General features: G+C 39.0%; 1 protein-coding gene across 1 annotated transcript in view; it reads left to right on the top strand.

The window, feature by feature from the left end:
* Positions 1-7573: 7573 nt before the first annotated feature.
* Positions 7574-19100, top strand: part of BMPR1A (bone morphogenetic protein receptor type 1A) — a 90599-nt gene continuing 79072 nt past the window's right edge. The window contains 1 exon segment of the mRNA XM_042459784.1: positions 7574-7776. The gene's annotated coding sequence lies outside the window, so the exon portion shown is untranslated.

Below are 19100 nucleotides of genomic sequence, written 5' to 3'. Positions count from 1 at the left end.
AATTTGTAGCATTTTTATCACTATGATTTTCAGATGTGTAATAAAAAGAGGGAGAGACAGAATATACATTCAAGAGAGTTAATAAAAAGGTGAATTCTTTGCTTTTTAAGGATTTGAGATAAAGTTGATTATTAATCCTAAACTCCACACTCTTTTTCTAAATGTAAATGAATGGAGTATAAACATTCATGTATGATTTTTGTTCATATTTACAAAAAACCCATTATATCATTTTACTTGTACAGTTTAGAATAATTTCTCAAATATGCATGTTGTAGATGGTAAAGACTTAAAATAAAACAAGTACTGTACTTCAGAGATAAAGAGGCTGATAATGCTGTACACTATTACTGAGGTTTCAGTTCACTGCATTTGGAATTAAGAACAAAATTATAGGTGGTTCGTTCCACAGCATAATCCTTTGTATCTACTGAGAGGTAAGGCCCATTGCATTAAATGGGATTAAGTGCCTGAACAGACAGGCCAAAATAAAGCTACTTCAGGTCACTTTGGAGGTACTTGTTTAAATGATGCATGCATCCTAAGAGGCCAGAACCCATATCAAAGCCACGCTCCAGTCCTAAGAATGTAATTCTATATATGTGAACCCAAAGGTAAGATCCTCTGGACAGACGGCCTTGGACTGCAACCTTAATTTAGTAAAATGCCCCCAAGAATCTAATTGCAGCTTAACATTTATGGGAAAGGAAAATATTTAGGATAATAAAATATTAAATAAATTTTAACAAAATCATATTTGTTCTTGTTTGCTTACCTTCAACACCATATTGTTATGATAAAGATGACAAAGGCTCTTTCTGGCAACTTAACAACTTTACCGACTTCACATCCCTCCACCACCACCATTTTATATGTTGCAAGTAGCTTTTGAGAGTGGTCTCCATCCAGGTAACAAAACATTTAGGAAATACAGTGGCCCTAAAAGCAACTCTGAAATGAGGGCTTTTTTGAGCACATGATATTGACTGTCACCCATATATTGGTCTCCAACACAAGTTACAGCAAATGACTTGATGTGTCATCTCGAAATGCTTTTTGCCAGTGACATTATCACTTAGTCAGTTGGACTGAAGAATGAATACGGATTAAAAAAGGAGTCACATTTTGTAAAGTGATTCTCTAATTCCAGTAAAAGCTAGAAGAGGGTTTCAAAAGATGACTAACATTTGTTGATCTTTGAGGTGCTAGAGGGCTCTGGCTCCAACAGGTTAACACAGTCATCCTTAAGGAAATTGTTGTCTTTTTATATTCTAATTCTGATAAAGTTTTCAAGTGCCTTCACAATATGTAACCAAAACAACAACTGCCAAGTACAAAAAGGAGGTATCTCCAAATGCAGGGTAACCCTGGGGTTTCTTGTTTAACAAATTAATTCATAGCCTGCCTTTCTCCCAGATTTGGAGTGCAAGAACATCTTCCAACATACTGAATAGATTCCAGTAAAAACAGAATAAATTATGCATGTGATAGTAGATGTTCCATTAATGATCCGATTAAAGCACCAATTAAACATGTTAAAAACATTAATAAATAATAAAATATTAGAAAGTCTGGCAGACCACTATAAAACCTCTAACTCTAACAAACAGTTAGATGCTGAGTAGAAAGTTGCTTGAACAGAAAGGTCTCTGATGGGCAGGAGAATGATAAAAGGAAAGGTCTTATTATAACCTCCTATGCAAAGGAGTTCCATAATCAGGGAACAGTCATTAAGAAGGTCCTCTTTCACATCTGCAGCAAATCTAGTCTGAGGTGGGAACCGGAAAAGGGCTTTCTCAACGCCCAGAGAAGCTTTTAGGGGAAAGAGCAATCTTTCGGATAGCTTAGACTTAAGGCATATAGGGATTTACAGGTGCTAGCATTTGATTCTTAGAACGTGGCCAGAAATGAACAGGTATCAGGCATGTCCTGGTGGGGAGGCATTGCTGACGAGAATACAATGTAGTGTCTAGGAACAGAAAATAGAAGAGGACACTGCAAGAGAAGATCTGTCTTATTACCACCTTGGACGCTTTTAAGAGGGCAGTCAAGATGGATCTCTTCTGGCAGGTGTATCCATCTGACTCAGTATAGGACAACTATTTACTTTCACCCCTTTGATTATGATAATGAATTATTGTGTATAACGATAAGGTGAGCCTTTTTATCTGAGCTATTGTTGCATGTATTTGATTGATTTTATTATTGTGTGTATTTTATTCAGGTTGTAATGCTGCCTCGATCCGCAGGGAGAGGCGGGTAATATAAATAAAAATTATTATTATTATTATGACTTTTATTATTATGTATTTAATAAACACACACAAATAAATAAAACAAAGTGTCCTGTCCAACTCACAAGTTTTCTCGTGCTCCCACTGCATGACATCTGCCTGAGAAAGAGGAGTTTTGAAGGCCCCAGGCACATATAAAAACATGCATGCACTATTTGGGAGGGGAGAACTTCATATATACAGTATTAGTCTCAATTCTGATTTCGATAATAACCTTAGTGCTAGCTAAAATGGCATCATCTACACACAAGAGGGAAACAATAGCAAGGTTGAGATCTCCTCAAGATTTGGAAAGGCAGGTAAAACAAAATCTCTTGTAAGAGGAACCCTGCAACAATGGAGTGAGGAATGAATATGCTCAGTGGGCATGAAATGCAAACTGACATTGGCAGAGGGAACAGAAAAGTTCTGAGAAAACCTTGTGTGTATGTATGTATGTGTAATATACTGTCTGAAATCCTAAGAACAAGTGCTCTATACTGTAACATTTTGTCGCAGATCGCACTTATATTTGTAATAAGCCAGGGCAATTACTTCAGTGGAAACCATCTAATATGTCAATACGTTTAATGGAGAAGATCATTTAGTTTCTTTAAACTGTGCTTATTTTCTGATGTGTTTTGAAACATAAACCAAACAACCACTGGGACTGAACAAAGTAACTCCTTCCATATTAATAATAATAATAATAGGATTTATTTATATGCCGCCCAATCACTGGGAATCCGGGCGGCTTACAACAGAGGGGATAATACAAGACAATAACAATAAACATGAATTAAAAAACAAAAGTAACATAATAGCAATGCATTAAACAATAACAATAAATAAGATAGCGATTAACAATATCAATAAATAACAAAAAATGCATAGCAATTGTAGCAACAAAAATACATAGTAATTATAGCAACAATAAAATTAACAAAGCAAAATACAAAACAATTAACAGAGCAAAACAATATTGAGATCTTTCCTCCACTGCATGGCATGATCTTTCTGAAAGTGAACTCTCAAAAGCAGAGGAGGGGAGTTTTAACTTAGTGAAAAACAAACACACCTGGGCTTAGTGCCCAGGCAGGCATAGTATATAATTGTGACACAAAGGTATACACAAATGTAACTGTAAGTTTCATATTCTGCTGTGCTTTTTAAAATGGTGTGAGCCTATCCATCCAGGCATCTGGAAGCTTGCTCAAATGCCAATGCATGCACAACTTTTTCTGTAAAATACAAATATTCAGGCCTTCCCCCTTATTAACCAAAACTCTTTTATTTTGTTTTGTTTTTTAAATGAGATTTAGCAGGTCCACAGAAACACGCCTGATACGGTTAACAGTATATGTTAGATGTTTCTCTTGGTAGGCAATAGCTCATTTTACAGCTAAAAATAGCAGGTGTTACAACACATTGTTAAATAGAAAGGATTTTTCTGATTAAACAAAAGCATTTATTAATGTAAAAACGGGACACTTTTGGAACCAGAATTAGACTCTGTGGCAACCACTGGTACAAACACACACAGAGACCACACCAGAACTCCAGAGTCCTATTTATAATCCAGTTTGTTTGAACTTTTTCTTCTTTCCCCCCCTCTTATGCCTGTCACATAATCAGCTGAGGTACTTTTCAAAAGACTGCTTTTCATATTAATGACTTGCATATAGCACACTGTTCTCATTATAAAGTCTAACTGGTGCCTGTTACAGACTGCCAAAATAAAGCTGCTTCGGGTCTCTTTGGAGGTATGCTGTTTAAATGATGCATGCATCCTAAGAATCTGGAAGCTGCGCCAAAGCTGCACTCCAGTGCTTAGGAATGGAGTGTGGCTTTGGTGCGACCTCCGGACTCTTAGGACCCATGCGTCATTTAAATAGCATGCCTCCAAAGAAACCCGAAGCAGCTTTATTTTGGCAGTCTGTAACAGACCTGTGTGCTTCATACTAAAACAGAACATGAAGGTCCAAAATCCTTCATTTAAAGGTGGCATTCTTCTCTGCAGAAAGAATGACACTTAGAACAGATTCATATTTAACTTTAGGGCCATCATGTTTTAAGCTTGGGCAAATATCTTCTGGACTGGTCACTGTTTTCCCCAAATATGCAAAGACTGAAACAATCTTTCTGCTCACACTGCTGCATAGTTTGCTCTTATTTTCTTGTAGTTAGTTTTTGAGGCTGTTTTACATTCCACTTGCACCTACGTTAAGGCCATATCTCTGCTTAGGAAAATGTGGTATTAAGGGAATTCTTAAAATCAAGAATTCACAAGTGCAGCTTGATTTCTGCACCACGTTTTATATATTATAACAAATGTCTTTTTTCATTGTGCAAGTTTTGTCTCCATGTAAAATAATCTGTTTGTGAAAAGCCAGTCTCACAAATAAAGGAAGGAGGGGGAAATAGCCACGAACCTATCTTAAGCATTTCCTTAAAAAAACAAGCCACTCTGGTGCCAAGCTGGTGATTAAATACTGTGCTTTGTTTATTAGTACTAGGCCATATGTGGAAGCAGTAGAAAAGAGGTATTGAGTGGTGGGAAAGAGCTATGAGCCAGGAAGACTTGGGTTCAAATGTCACCTCAGCCAGGAATTCACAGCACCTATTCGCCTCACCATGCAGGAATGTGGATTAACTCAGGCTGAATCTGCACTGGAGAAGTGATCTGATCTGACACCACTTTAAATGCCACGGCTCAATGCTGTGAAATTCTGGGAATTGTAGTTTGTTGTGAACTCCGGTACCACAACAAACTACAATTCCTAGATTCCATACCATTAAGCCATGACAGTTAAAATGGTGTCAAACCAGAGTATTTTTGCAGTACGGATGCAATTTTTTTATTATTATTATTTAAAATACTTTTATCTCACTTTCCCTTCTTTGATTTTCAAGGAAACATACATGATTTAAAACAATAGATTGTGTAATAGTTATAAAATAATAGCACAGCAGGCCACTAAACCGGTGGCGATGCTGGTCAATAAGAGGATGACTATGAAGTGCCGGGAACACTAGACACTTGTAGTGCTCTTGGAGCATGAGCAGTCCCCTCCTGTTCTAAAGCAATGGCAATCCTTTCTAAATGCCGGCTTACAATATTAGAAGTGGATGTAGCAAGCTGGAACACTAACAATACATGCCAGTGTTTCCCTCAGAAACTCCGCTGAAGGCCAGCTGCCAGTTTTAAGCATCTTCAGCGCCATTCGCAGTCCCTTGTCCTTCACAAACTGCTTGACTAAGAGGGCACTGTGCCATGAGAAACTGCTACTATATCCCAAATAGCAGCTGCGAAGGAAAGGACAAGAACATTAGCACAATGCAAAAGCCTCTTTGGAGAAGAATTCACAGACAACACAACTCTTTTTTTTTTTATTAAACATTTCCAAGCAAAACCCTTCTTTCATTTTCTTCATGCCGACTGGAGCATTTCCATATGCCAGGTTTTTAAATGGACGTGTGTGATGTTAGGGGCAATCTGAAAAAGCAGAAAGCTTTTTCAAGGCAGTACAAGTCTGAAATCCTTTAAAAACTAATGCGTAATATATTTATTTAGCTAGGTTCTAAATGAACTATCTTACAAGAGGTTATCATTCCTAAACATAAAGACTATCCAAATCCATTGTCTGCTCTCTCTTATCTCCAGTTCACCATTGCAACCCACTCTCACTCAATGGAACAGGAATTGGACTTTCATTTTTATCAGACACTTCAGTTCATTCTCCACTCTTTTCTTTAAAGATAGAGAAAACCCAATCAGTTTAAACTTCAGCTCAGGACAATCTGAACAACTCTTGCAAGTTTTTCCAATCTCCCCCATTCCCATCCAAAGCACTGAAATGGCCTTGAAACTGCCCCAGATCTGGGAGCAATGCTGAAACATTTTTAGAAACCTAAATGGCTGAAGGTGATGACCTAAAACACAGTTTGAAACACTGTTTACTCCACTGGAAGAGCATTTTGAGAGCAGATCTTTGCTCTGGGGTGAATACAAATAGCAGACTCAATCAGTAAATGGGAAGTTGAAGGCTTTCATGGCCAGCATCCATAGTTTTTTGTGGGCTATATGGCCATGTTCTAGAAGAGTTGATTCCTGACGTTTCGCTGGCATCTTCATTCAGAGAAGAATGAAGATGCCAGCCACAGATGCAGGCGAAACATCAGGAATCAATTCTTCTAGAACATGGCCATATAGCCCCAACCCCCCCCCCCCCCCAAACTATATACTGTTAAAGTTGTATGGGCTGAAAACAAACATTTTCCTGCCAAGATGAGATTGAAATTTTCTGCTTTTGTGTTGAATTTGAAAAACATCATCTGCAGGAGAGACGCTTAATAAAGTGGGCACTGAAGAAATAACCCAGTTTGAGCCCGCTTTAACTGCCCTGGCTCATTGCTAGGGAATTCTGGGAATTGTAGTTTTGTGAGACATTGAGCCTTCTTTCAGAGAGCTCTGCTGCCACACAATTTAAACTACAGTTCCCAGGATTCCCTAGCACTGATCCAAGTTAAAGTGGTCTCAAACTGGGTAATTTCCTCAATGTGTTTTGGACCTTATAGTCCTTGTAGGGACTATGAGTCTGTAGAACAGGCTGCACCCACACTGGAGAAATAACCCGGTTTGGTACCACTTTAACTCTTTGTCTGGCTCTTTGCTATGGAATTCTGGGAGTTGGAGTTTGTTGTGGGGCTCTGGGCCCACAACAAACTCCAGCTCCTAGAATTCCATAGCAATGAGCCAAACAGAGAGATAAAGCGGTACCAATTTCTCTACTGTGGATGCAACCAACAACAACAAAAGGAAAGAGAGGTTTATTTGTATGTATGTTTTTGCGTGTGGTGGTGGTGTGTGTGTGTCACTTTAAGCCGAATCTTTCCGAACACATTCGGCAATTTCCGTCGTCGAGGAGCGCCAAGGTGCGATCGTCATAAAATCACCTCAGGGATTTTAGGGAGGGGGGAAATAAAGAGGAAGAGGAGGAAAAGTGTCTGAGGTAAAGTGCACGCGCACTCCCTCCCCCTTCCGTCCCTGACGTGACGTCACGGCTATGGATGCAGCCTCCACAACAGCCTCCTCCTCCTCCTCCTCCTATTGGACAGCCTCGGGCCCCTACGGCAGTTGGCTTTTAATAACTTGAGTTGGGTGCCAAGCAGTGATTGGAATCGTTGGAGCGCGTGCGCCTGCGCGAGAGACTTAGCGAGCGAGCGCGCCACCGACTACTACAACGACACCCCCCCCTCATCCTCTCGCGCGCGCCGTTCCTTTTCTCCCTCCTCGCGCTGGCGCGCATGCGCACAACAGCCCGCCTCCCCCCTTCGTTCTATCATCAGCGTCGAGGCCTAGCGCGCCGTCGAAGGCAACTTTGTTCGTCTTAGTCGTCCGTCTCTCTTCTCTCGGTTCTTTGGCGCGGACGGAAGCAGGCGCCAAGGGGCTCTGCGGCGGAGCTCCCTCCACACAAAGGAGCATGAAGGGGCCCCGGCGAGGGTAAGTAAAGTGGGACCCATGGAAGGAGCAGGAGCGGGAGGAGGAGGAGGGGAAGACGGGAGGTAATGGCGGCAGGAGCAAGGCACGGATTTGCCTTCCTTCCTTCCTTGGATTTCCTTCGTCTGCCTTTTCTCCCGAGGAAGAGGCATCTCCAGGCGGAGAGGGCCGAGGCCTGGCTGGCCAAGGCATCAAGGATAGACACACACACACATTAATAAAAGACACACACACACACACATTAATGAAAGGTACACAAGCCATATTAATAAAAGACACTCGCAAACATACACACACACACACACACATTAATGAAAAGTACACCATACAGTATTAAGACACTTGTGTGTGTGTATATATATTTATATACATATATGAAAGACACTCACATATATGCTAGTGGCACACACACACACACACACATATTAATGAAAGATACATGCATATATAGTAATGAAAGGTACACACACACATATAAATGAAAGACATGTACACACCCACATATATATACATACTAGTGGCACACATATATACTCACATACACACACATTAATAAAACACACACACACACACACACACATATATATTAATGAAAGGTCCACACATATATAAATGAAAGACATGTACACACACATATATACTAGTGGCACATATATATAGGCATATACACATGCTAATGAAAGACACACACACACACACATATATATATATTAATGAAAGATCCACACACATAGACATATAAAATAAAAGACACACACACACACACACACATATATATATACTAGTGGCACACATGTATACACACACACACATATCAATGAAAGATACATGCACATATATAAAAGATACACACACTATACATATGAAATGAAAGACATGTATACACACATACATATGTACTAATGGCACATACATATGGACACACAATAATTAAAGATACACGTGTGTGTATATGAAAGATACACACACGAAATTAAAGGCACATACACACACACTAGTTGTACACATATATACGCACATACACATAATAATGAAAGATACAAGCTCATACACTGACATATTACTATATATAAATGAAAGATACACACACACACACACACACACACACATACTAATGGCACGCATAGGTATGCACATATACACACATTGATGAAAGACACACATATATCCATGCATGCACAAATACACACACGTTGTTCCATAGCTTTGTTTCCAACTTATGGCAGCCCTAATGCCAACCTATCATAGGGTTTTCTAGGCAGGATTAGTTCAGAGGAGGTTTGCCATTCACTTCTTCTGAGGCTGAGAGAGTGTGACTTTCCTGAGGACACCTAATGGGTTTCCATAGCCGAGCAGGGGAAGGGGGATTCGAACCCCAACACACATATGTGTATGTGTGTGTGAATGTATGTGTGTCTTTCATTAATATATATGTATGTACTATAGATATATGTGTGTTTTTCTTTCATATGTGCATGTATAGTCTGCATATATATGTGTCTCATTAATATATATGTGTGTGCTATATATGTCATTGATATATATGTGTGTGTGTGTGTGTGTGCGCGCGCACATGTGTGTGCTAGATATGTGTGTGTGTTTCATTAATGCCATCAGCCAGACCTCGTCTATGACTGGAAGGCACACAACAAAAACAATAGCAGCAACACACACTCCTTAGTTGAAGGAAGGCGGGTCTTTGTGTGCGTTCGTTTGGGCTTATTTTTGTGGAAGGACAACGAATCCAGCTCTTCCAAGTGAACCAGCGCACTCTCCTCTCACAGCCCTCCATCTCTTTTTTGCCATCCCAGTTTGAGTGATTGAACAACCCAGCCCCCTGCGTTTCCTTGCAGGAGTGATTGAAATCAGGCAGATTGCAAGGAGTTGGCTGCATTGAGACATTGCTTCCCTTGTTTTCTTGGGGACATATTTAGGGGTGACCCTGTGGGCCAGGCAGGAAAATGCAACGAAATCCAAAGCCCACCCAACAATGATACCGTTATTAGGCCAAACAAAATGCACAAAGGGAAGGGGAACTCAATTATTCTGGGACTCCAGGCAGATAATAAATGTGACAAAAGCCCAAGAATGGTTATACTGTAGTAAGAATTGTCCTTAAGGTGCCACTAGGCTCTTCTTCATTGTTTTTCCTTCAAACCTTGCCTGTGATAAGCCTTCTTCTCCCTCTTTGTCCCCTCCTTTAAACATGTGGTTAGTTTTGCCCTTCCCAATCCAGAAGTAGTATTTATGCAGGGGAGGGGCCCTCCTTTGCTATAGGTATTACTTTTTAATTAACAGAATTATTTCATATCCTTCCACTAGACCCACCAAAGTAAACAATACACATGAAAGGACTTGGAAGCTGTCGTAATTAAACTACAGCGACGGGATGTTCAGTGTGTGCTACTTTTCTCTTGGTTGTAATCCAGTAGCAAGAGCAATAGTCCCTATGCGGATACGACTTAAGAAATGAGATCCCTGGGTCTAGTTTCCAATAAATCAGTTTAGAACTGGACTGTTGGTGTTTTTAAAAAGTGTTAATATAAATCACAAATATCTCTCCTGACATTGTAAGCTTTGGGTGTTTCGGTGTTGTAATTGGACTGGCTGTTGGAGGTCTTCAAACAGAGGCTGGATGGCCATCTGTCAATGGGGATGCTTTGATTGAGAGTTCCTGCATGACAGAATGAGGTTGGACTCGATGGTCCTTGTGGTCTCTTCCAATTCGATTCTATGGTTCTACGATAGCCAGGATTGGTTAGCTTGAATGGTGTGTGAGGTTCATTTGTTAGTACCTGGAATGAAAACTGATTGAATCAATGTTGTATCCATTATTGTGTGGAAGAAATTGTATGTTAAACCCATTTCCATATAAGGAACATTCTGACGTATAAAAATAAAGTAGTTGACTGGGGTTGCAGTTGTGGATTGTATTATATGGCAGTGCTGTGTGTTTCACCCTTCAGTGTAAGAAGCATGTGGAAGATTTTGGCTGGCCAACCTGTAGACTGGGCGCCAAAAGTAAGAATTGGAAGATGCGATATGCCTGGGCAGTTGCAGGAGGAGCCTGTACTTCGTTGTGGCATTTCTAAGGACCTCTGTCTCTGCTCTTATGTTGTCCTTAGCTCAGTAGACCTGGGTCCCAAGGTCTGCGTCAGAATGCACCGAAGTGGGGCTATAGATTGCCAGAATTGGTTTGTTGCCACAATCTTCAGTTGCTCCAGACATTTTCCTTTTGCTGTTTTGCCATGTGTAATGTAATTTCATGAGAAATGTTCTTCTGCTTTGCAAGTAGTACTTATGAGAGGTTTAACAGGTGTATTTTCTACTCTAAATACATGACTTGACTTGCAAATAGTAGTACAGTGTAGTTTAGAAACTGAATTACTGTTGCAGCAGAGAGCCTGATTTTTGTTCCCAAGACAAGGGATTTAGGAAGCAATGTGTAGCTGAGAGAGAAGATAAGTTTATTGTTTGAATGCAGGTCCTGTATTTTTGGAACATAATGTTTTTGCCTCGAGCCAAACATGCAAAGCATTTTCTGTCCAAATTTTTTAAATGGCTGCCTTTTTTCAGGATGAAATGTCTGTCAAATGTACATTTAGACTGTTACAAACAAATGACATTAGAACATTGATATGACCCACAATTTTTAACTTGTCAGTTGGAAATGTCCAGCTGAGCTAAGTCTAGTTTACCTTCAGGCAAGTGCATTAGGATCATAGTCCTGATATTATACCAGATAGATCATAACTTGGCTTCCCCTAAAGTTAAACAAACTGTTCAATATTGGAATGTACTGCATTTGTTGTTTTTTCCAAGAATGGTTATCATTTTGATTCACTGTCTCTTTTTCTTAGTCTGTGCCAGAGTTGCAGCTAGGGTTTCAACACGTGATGGTTCCTGTAACTATAGGTACATCTCCAAGCATGTTGTGTTGATATATGTTATACACAGTCCATCTTTGATAGCCTCCTGAGCAGCAATTTTATATATTACACAGAAGCTGACATGAAGGTGCATACATACAGAGTACAGGAAGATATTCCTGTAGCTCTTCTACTGTATTGCAGGAATGCTCCAGTTCACCAAGAAAACGTTACACTCTTGACAGTAACTGACACTGTCAAGCACAAGAAGTGGGTTGTATCCAGTTGTTTTTGAGCGGAGCAGACACAGTTGATGGAGCGATTCCTTCATTCCTCTACATTTTTCTTCGACAAAATCCGCTCTGGAGGGTTGGAGGATCCTTAAGAACAATTTGAAGGGGGCTTCCGGCGGGCAGCATGGTGGGAAATCCCGTTGCTTGTGTGGAAGTCTATTTGGGTGACACAGGAATGTCACTTTCTTTGTTTTTTGCTTGTTTGTTTGTATTTTGATCACTTTATTAAACGAGATATTAAATAGTTTTAGTTTTCAGCTACCAAACAACACTTAGTTAATGAGTTCCTTTTGAATAAAGGAAGATTAGAGAACAAAACTAAAAGCGACCTCCAAGAGTAAACATGTTTTCTGAAGGAGTTTCTGAATAGTAGTATTAGGCTTAAGTGATAAATTCTGAAGTTGCAGTCTTCTCTGAAAGCAGGATAAACGCTGGGCAAAACTTGTGATATCTTGGAACACTACAAAAATGAGATTAAGGAGACTTGTTTTTGAAGACCATTCTCAGATGGTGTAAGGTTGTAGTTTTAGGTAGAAATGAGTTTTATTTGGAAAGCAGATAAGTGGAAGTTAATAAATAACTGGTATTGCTTCATAAGAATTAGAACAAGTTGTTTGATTTGCAAGATAACTTAAAACAGAAGTGAATATGCTAATCTTTACATGTTGTCTAAGTGTACATAAGGTGTGCACAAATAAATTAACAGTTAGAAGTTCAAAGGCTTATTATTTTATTTTAGGAGTGTTTCTTACCTTCATCCGATGCTCATGATTTCAGCAAGATTGTTAATGTTACTGTAGCATATGAGCAAAAATACTTGTCCTTTTATTTGCTATTTTCTGCATGTTTAGCCAAAAGTGTAAGCCCTACTTCTCTGGGATCTGACCTACTGCAATCCTAAACACAGTCAATGGATAGTAACTGCTACTGAATTCAGCAGGACACACTTCCACAAACTTTAGGATTGCAGTAAATTTGTGCTGCTAGACTTTAGAAATTAGTGTTTGGAATACAGGATAGAAAAGCAATTGCACAAAGGCAGAATGAACACTGATTTCACTGTTGATGTTGACAGTAATGTTATTTCACCTGAAAGATTTCAAGAACAGTTATTAAAGTGTATTGCAGCCATTAATTCTACTACCTTCCCCCTGTCATATGTATGTAGCAATTGTTCCCAAGTGAGCAAGTTGTTTGTAGGACATAACAGTCACAAGCATGTCAGGCTGCTTTTGTCTTTCCCATTTTCCCCATCACTACAACATACAGTCAGCCCTTCTTATACACAGATTTTTTAATACACTGATTCAAGCATACACTGTTTGAAAATGTTCCAAAAAAGCATACATTTCAAACCTTGATTTTCCATTTTTTATAAGGGACACCATTTTGCTATGTTATTATATTTAATGGGACTTGAGCATACACAGATTTTGTTATATATGAGGGAATCTTGGAACCAAGCCCCAGCATATAACAAGAGTCCACTGCATATTCTTACATTGTTATTGGAACCATGATGGATTACAGTGGCCCTTCTCATCTGTGTGAGTCTGGTCTCTCTCTCTCTCTCTCTCTCTCACACACACACACCCGCCCCACCGCAGATGGGGAAAATCATGGGAGCTCAAGCCCAAATTAGTCAATGGGTGTTGGTGTGAGCTCTACTATGGGGCAGGGCGATCTGTGGGAGCTCCAGTCTGCAGATGCCTGGCCCACTGATAATTGATACAGCAGGCTCATTGCACCTTTATCTTAATTTATTACAGAATTTGTACATACCCTCTAATGTCCAGTCAGAAAGCATTTTAGTAAGGAACTAGTAGCAAATTAGAAATAAAAACTGAATGCCACAGATGAGCTTTACAGCACATCATTTGGACATTTTACTTCTGAAAGACATATTCACCTCTTCTGTTCAAAATAGTTCCCTGTGTTTTAAGCCCTTACACAGTAATCTTGTTGAAAGGCAGAAGTGTTAACATACAATCTAAATATGCTGAAGAATGTTGACTGGGTAAGAGTAGCACTTCTTCATGTATGATTGGGTATGCAGCTACCGTCTTTCCTGTTTTAGTTAGCTATTCTAACATCACTAAGAATGCAGGAAGGCTACAAACGTTAAATATTTTTGGTTTACAAAAGAGTTTGTGTAATTTTATGCTTAAGTTATTAGTTACTTTCTCCATGGGAATGAGTCCACTGAAGAAGACATATACAGTTGGTCTTTCAGGTCTGTGGGGTTCGGATCCATGAATTGGATTATTTGTGTCAACCCCATACAATTGCATGGAAGTGACATGAATATGGATATGCAGAAGTGTACACATTCATATCACCACCATTTAATAATATGGGGTGTGACAAATCAAGGGTTTTTTTTGCATTTGCAGTGGGCCCCAGAGCCAACCCCTCGCAGATCTGAAGTCCTAATGGTACAACATAAGACCCATTAGCAAGTTGCAGGTCGTATTCTATAGCAGTACCCTAAAGAAATTCTAAGTATGTATAGTCGCCCCTTGGAACTTGTGAGGGATCTGTTCCAGACCCCCATGTGCAAGTTCCAAATCTTGCGCATATTCAAGCCCCATAGGCTTGAATGGGGTGCATGCACGCAGGGTGCTCTCCGCGGGCATGCACCCCATTAAGGTTAATGGTGGTTGCCCCTCCATGGATTTTTCAAGTCCACAGATTTCAAGTCACAGACTGTATTTTCTGTTACTCATTCCCACATGTTTATGGTACCATAAAGCTACCAAAACCCATCAAAAACAGGCTTTGAAAGGATAGCTGCTTCTTCAGTGTTCTTTCTTTCCTAAGATTCAGAGGTGTGTGGTGGAATAGACAAAAGTTTATTTGGCCTTTTGCTGTCAGCCAAACACGTTGTTCAGTACTGGACTTACTGTAGCTGAAATTCCCTTGTTGGTATTAACTGCAGATAAGTTAAAGCTATATATGTTGCTACTACTGTACTGAACTCTGTGAGATGAAATACAGAGAAGGCAAGAGTGGTTAGGGCAGGAAGAGAGCTGTTGGAGTGAAAGGAGGGAATTGAGAAATGGTGCAGAGAGATACCAACTTCTGCAGCAACAAGTGGGTAACAGTATAGTGAGGCTGGGGTAAAGAAAGGAAGGGTGTAGTGATCAAGGTAAACTAACAAGTGGTGGAGGAAGAGTAGTACGATGTAGGGTGCAGAGAACAGGTAGTAGCTGAGAATTGGGCTGCTTCTCTAAGTGAAAAAAGAACAGAAACATGGAGGTAACAGATGAAAAATGTTTTCCGATAAGGGGGCAGTGCTGTGAGTTACATGGAGAAGAAGGCGATAGCTGAGAAATAAGGCTGCACGGATTTCTCAGAAGGAGTACTAAATACGGTTTGAATAGAGACAATTGGGATCTCTGTAGTATATATAGAGAAAAGAAAATAGGTGCTCAGAATAGAAAGAGTGGCACAGCCTTATTAAATGATGTTTGCGTACATTGACCCACCAGAAAGCAAAGGTGTCACTATCTCAATCACCAACATGACAATTTTGGATTTTGGAATATTTTAGATTTTGGAATTCTGGATAAGGAAGACTCAGCCTATATATAGTTTTCTTCATTATGGATACACAGCCATGTGTGACTGAATTTGTGCTTTGTATTCCAAAGTAAAAAGAAATACAGTATAAGCAACTTCTGCAATCTTGCTGAACAGTTGTGTTTGTTCTGTTTATATATTATTCATTTATTAAAATATTTATCTCTCTATGCCCCAATATTAAAGGATTTCAGGGCAGCCTACAGTAAAATTAATCTGAACAATTCAGAACCATTTAAAACAGTAACAATAATTTAAAGACTAAAAACACAGCAAACTACAGTGGTCCCTTGGTAGACTTTGGTTCCAGGACCCCCTATCAATACCAAAATGCAGTTCTTTTATTTACTTATTTTTTATTATTTTGAAAAATAACTTTTTTAACAATCCAATTTACATATAACAGCAGCAGCAGCAGCAGACAAACATACCAAAAGAAAATACAGATACAACACATAAAATACATTAGCATATATGAACAGACAGTAACCTATGTCCTGCTCCCCGCTCAGCTCTCTGTGGTAATTAAGTATAAGATCTAGTGAAATCTCTGTAACTAGCCTAACATATTATAAACCAGCAATTCTAAAATTTCCTATAATCTAAAAAGAAAAAGAAGAAAACAAGAAAAAATAGTTTTATCTACAATTTATATAGAAAACTATTCATATCTAAACATCAAAACTTATATCATATTATCTCCAGATCTTTTTTTAAAATATAATTTATAAAAGATGCCAAGTTTGCAAATAGCTATTTCCAGGTGTTATTGGCCTGCTCTTTCTGTAAATTCTAGAGTGTACCCATACTGCAGAAATAAAGCAGTTTGTCACTACTTTGACTGCCATGAATTTGTCCTACAGAATCCTGGAATTTGTAGTTTGGTGAGGCACCAGAGCTCTCTTAAAGACCAGGCTCAATATCTATCTAAACTACAAATCCCTGGATTCCACAGGATGGAGCCATGACTATTAAAGTAGTGTCAAGCTGCTATATTTCTGTAGTGTGCAAACCGATATAACCAGTAGTGAGGATGTTATGAATTGCATTTTAATGGCTACATACTCCATGTCACGTGAGCTGTTGTAACTTCAATCTACTTCCTCAGATGCAGATCCACTCCACCAAAAGCATCTGAGGAAGTAGACTGAAGTTTACAAAAGCTCATGTTGCCAACTTCTTTCTTTCAGTTAGTCTAAAAGGTGATACAAGATCTCTACATAAAAATTACTACAGTCAGCCCTCCACATTTACTGTTTTAACTTTTGTGGCTTTGATTATTCACAGATTTGATTAATACATTCTCTGGGAATCTCTAGGTCCTCCAGCATGACTGTGTGGTCCAGAGTCCACCAAAAATCACATGGAAGGATCTTGTGATTCTTAGAGAGAACACTTGCTTAGGCATTTGTAGGTCTTTCCAGTACACTTCTCTGGTAAACCTTTGGCAGATGTTGATCATAGAGTTGCCCTGGAGGACCTAGAGCTTCCTAGAGAAGTGTTCTCTTAGGTTAAAAAATAGTATATTTTTATTATTTTGGGTTTTTCCATTTTCATGGGGTCCTGTGCCCCTAACCCTAGCGAATGTGGAGCATCCACTGTAGTTTACAGTTTCTTTGTTTTTAACTAACTTGCCTGCATTAGACACTTGTGGTTCGAAAAAAATAAGCAACTATTGTAAAGCCTGACCTGAATGTTTAGAGAGGGTTCTTACCATACGCGATCAGCTGCACGATTTCTAAGCCTGGTATGATTTGTTGCTTTTTTTCTCCACTTGCCAGGAATTACAGTGTTGGATTGTTGTTTTTTCATGGTCATTGTAGTGTGTGTTGTGATATTCTAGGATTATCCTTGTGTTTTACAAGTAGGAAGGCTTTCTGTCACATGCAGTGATGTATTGTTCAGTTTTAGAATCTTGGCTGCAAAAGCTGAAAGATTACATAATACATCTTTAGGTCAAGTGATCAGTTGTACAACTGGTCTTATGCTGTATTGATATAGCTCCTATGACAGGAAGATTTAATTGGGCTCTGGTGAGAACATGAATTCTGCGAATGGGTCTGAAGAATGTCCAGAGTACTCTTAATTGTTGTTATAAATAGTCTTGTCATGATGGATTTATTAAACTTTGTTTATTGCATCTTTGCCCACTTTTAGAAGATCTGTTAGTAAATATATGCATTAATACTGAACAATATGTCCTGAGATTCAGGCAGAAATTTAATCATTCCCAAAAGTGTTCTAGTATTGCATAACTTAGCAATATGCATGTGATCATTAAAGTAGCGTATAATAAAAGCAGCAGCATGTCTCCTCTAAAGTCTAGACTGTGATTTGTAATCTTTCCCGCAGTGTGCCAACTGAGTTGCTCAGCCAAGCTATAATTGTCAGAACAGAACGGTGAAATGCTTTCTGCAAAAAGGAGGTGATTTCCACAAATGTAGCTTAATAAGCCAAGATATGAATGAACCCTTTGACAATACGTTAGCAGACAAACCAGGAAGTCATTGATTAATTATAGTTTCCCCATTCAGACAAATGGGAAGCTATAACACTTCCTGCCTTGTTGTCCCCCAAAGGAAGGACTGAAGAAGCAACATCTGCAACAAAAAAGGCTCTTCAATATCGTGAATATAAGTCAAGATAAAATAATCCAAACATAGTATTTGATAGCATTCAGTTTTCTTTTCAAGGGGCTGATGGTTTCTGTACATGCATACAATTTATCATACCGCATATACTTGAGTAGGTTTGGGGGCCAAAAATTATGGCTTTTGATATGACCCATGAATAAGTCGAGGGCCAAACTTAGGGGCATGTAACAAAGGATCTAAAGGATGAAGCAATGGAAAGCTATGCCAAAGAACTTACAAAATTACAGCAGGCTCAACTGTTTGTGTTTACCTTAAATGCTGGACGGATGAGAGACTGATGGTGAACCTTTTATAGACCGAGTGCCCAAACTGCAACCCAGACCTCATTTATTCATTCCAAAGTACCATGTCCCTCTGGCTTTCTAGTAAGATACTCTGGAAATTATCTTGGAACAAAAGGAAAAAAAAAACTTTCTGTGCTAGGGTGAAAGGAGTGTGTGCCCACAGAGAGGGCTCTGAGTGCCACCTCCTGGCACGCGTTGTCTTAGGTTCGCCATCAACTGTCCAGTGCTTCCAGGACAAATTACCCCCCGTGTCTTTCACCAGGGATGGTTTTCCTTTTTAAAAATAAGAGTTAAAAATAAGTCAACTCAGGTTTTTTGGGTTCAGATTTTTTGGCCTAAATTTCTAGTTTACATGAGTAGATACAGATGTATTCCTTTGTCTTGAAATCAGATTATATTTCAATTGACCATATTTAAAACTGATTTTTTAAAATTAAAAAAAAATAAAAAAAAAATCTTGATACTGTTGCTTTTAAGTAGTCCCCTATATTATACATTTTGTTTATGTATTGTTCGTTTTCTCTGTCCTTTTTCTGCAGTAATTGGTGAATTTTGTCTAAATAAATAAAATTCAAATAAATTTGAAGATGTTACTTTTCTTTACTGTAAGGAAACACAACAACAAAATGTGATTTTCCTTATAAA

Source organism: Sceloporus undulatus, chromosome 3, assembly GCF_019175285.1.
Source record: "Sceloporus undulatus isolate JIND9_A2432 ecotype Alabama chromosome 3, SceUnd_v1.1, whole genome shotgun sequence".
Taxonomy (NCBI): domain Eukaryota; kingdom Metazoa; phylum Chordata; class Lepidosauria; order Squamata; family Phrynosomatidae; genus Sceloporus; species Sceloporus undulatus.
This window is presented reverse-complemented; position numbering and strand designations above follow the sequence as displayed.